Below are 2,874 nucleotides of genomic sequence, written 5' to 3'. Positions count from 1 at the left end.
TCATCTTGTTTACTATCCCACTGTAATTTTCTACTTGTTCCTGATGTAATATAAGTGAATGTTAATGGAAAAGTACTAAATCCAGGCACTTTGGACGTACAATTAAGTCCAAAAGCAACGTGCTAATAGATTAATTAATATACGGTTTTTCACGATAGATCGATATAGAGTGTGTGTTGGTATGTACCACGGTTTCTCAATGACCACTCTCTCATGGTTGTAGTAGTACGGTAGACTGCTACTGGGATGCACTCCAAATTAAGACTATTTCACTTGGATAATTACCTTGGGCTCTACTCCACAGGCTTTCAAATATATGAGGTGAGGTTTTTCAAATTAAACATTTAGTACCTGGGGACCGAGCTTTGCTCGGGGGAAATTATTAGTTTACTCTGAAAAGTATTGCAGATACATTAATCCACTCCCAATCTCCAAACTGCTAACCTTCACTACTTACTTCACCACTCCCTACGTCGTGGACCTGTTTGCCCTCCTTCCCTATACCATTTTAGAAATGAAGATACATAAATGCCACAGACAGTTCCCACACTCTGCACTGCTAGCATTACTACTTCCTACACCATTTCCTACGTCATGGACATGTTTTACTCCCTTCTCGTAGCATTTTAGGATTGTAGATACCTTTTAATGTAATTCCCATAAACAGTTCCCAGACTCCAGACTGCTCACCTTTACTACTTCCTTCACCACTTCCTACGTCGCGGACATGTTTCGTTTCTCTCCCTTCCAATGGCATTTTAGGATTGCAGATACCCTAATCTAATCGTCATTAACAGTTCCAACACTCCGGGCTGCTTGCCTTTACTACTTCCTTCACCTCTTCCTACGTCGCAGACCTGTTTCCCTCCATTCCCATAGCATTTTAGGATTGTAGATAACTTGGTCTAATCGTTATTAACAGTTTTCACACTCCAGATTGCTCGCCTTACTACTTCCTTTACCACTTCCTACGTCGCGGACCTGTTTCCCTCCATTCCCATAGCATTTTAGGATTGCAGATTCCTTAATCTAATCGTCATAAACAGTTTTCACACTCCAGACTTCTCGCCTTTACTACTTCCTTCATCACTTCCTACGTCGCGGACCTGTTTCCCTCCATTCCCATAGCACTTTAGGATTGCAGATTCCTTAATCTAATCGTCATAAACAGTTTTCACACTCCAGACTGCTCGCATTTACTACTTCCTTCATCATTTCCTACGTCGCGGACCTGTTTCCCTCCATTCCCATAGCACTTTAGGATTGCAGATTCATTAATCTAATCGTCATAAACAGTTTTCACGCTCCAGACTGCTCGCCTTTACTACTTCCTTCATCACTTCCTACGTCGCGGACCTGTTTCCCTCCATTCCCATAGCATTTTAGGATTGCAGATTCCTTAATCTAATCGTCATGAACAGTTTTCACACTCCAGACTGCTCGCCTTTACTACTTCCTTCATCACTTCCTACGTCGCGGACCTGTTTCCCTCCATTCCTATAGCATTTTAGGATTCTAGATTCCTTAATCTAATCGTCATAAACAGTTTTCACACTCCAGACTGCTTGCCTTTACTACTTCCTTTACCACTTCCTACGTCGCGGACACTGCGAGCTAAAGCCTTCATTTTTATTCCTCCTAAATGAGCTACGTGTAGTTCTCGAAGCACATGAGGTCTGAGAGATTGAGGTATCATGACTCTACAGCCCTTCAGTACACAATCATCTTGAATGGACAGCTCGTTATCGTGAAATCCGTATTGTTCAACAGATTGTCCCGATTTCAAGGCCTGTAGGACTGGACCCAAAACAGAATCGTTGAGAGTTTCCTTAGCCACCACGGTACTGTTGATATTGAGTGTTTCCAGTTGATTTATGTGGTACTTCGAGAGGTCATCTACAGAATGTTCTTGTACAACTTCGATAGGGAATCGAGAGAGATAATCTGCATTGCAATGATGAGCAGTTTGCCTGTACTCTATGTCATAGTCGAACCCGGAGAGAAAGTGAGCATAGTTGAATACCCGTGTTGCCGAGATTGTTGGTAAGGTCTTTGCTGGATTAAAAATTGACACCAGCGGTTTGTGATCAGTGATCAAAGTAAATTTGCGGCCATAACAAAACGGGAAAAACTTTTTCAGGCCCCAATATATTCCCAAGGCTTCCTTATCGATTTGAGAGTATTTTTGTTCTGATTTTGATAAAGATCGAGAGGCGAAGGCAATTGGCCTGTCTGTTCCATCATTATAGCGGTGCGAAAGAACGGCTCCTACACCTACCGGCGAAGCATCAGTAGCTAAGACTAGAGGCAAGCTAGGATCAAAGTGTACCAACACGTCATCACTTGTAATAATTTCTTTAATCTTCAGAAAACTCTGTTCACAAGCAAAGCTCCATGTAAAAGTGTTTCCTTTTCGTAGCAGCCGATTCAAAGGATGTAGCAGTGTAGCCAAATTCTTTATGAATTTGTTGTAATAATTCGCAAGGCCTAGGAAAGTTCGGAGTTCAGTTACGTTCTCTGGTCTTTTACATTTTAAAATGCTCTGTATTTTAGCATCTGACTTGTGTAGTCCTTTGCTATCGATCACATGACCTAAGTACACAATTTTGTTCTGGAAAAACTTGCACTTCTCTCTATTTAACCTCAAATCATTTAACTTCAATCGTTCAAACACCTGTTCCAGTCGGCGAAGAAGCTGTTCCCTGTTAGATCCTTGGACAATTACGTCGTCAAAGAAACATTGTACGCCTTTTAAGTTATGTAATGTTTTGTCCATGAATCTTTGCCATAACAAGGGTGCCACTTTTACTCCAAACATTAATCTGTTCACTTTAAACAGCCCTTTGTGAGTACTGATTGTTTGCATGATGGCAC

The sequence above is a fragment of the Macrosteles quadrilineatus genome, unplaced genomic scaffold (assembly GCF_028750875.1).
Source record: "Macrosteles quadrilineatus isolate MER2022 unplaced genomic scaffold, UCM_ALF_1.0 Scaffold_3__2_contigs__length_128488019, whole genome shotgun sequence".
NCBI lineage: Eukaryota > Metazoa > Arthropoda > Insecta > Hemiptera > Cicadellidae > Macrosteles > Macrosteles quadrilineatus.
Note: the sequence above shows the minus strand (reverse complement) of the source record.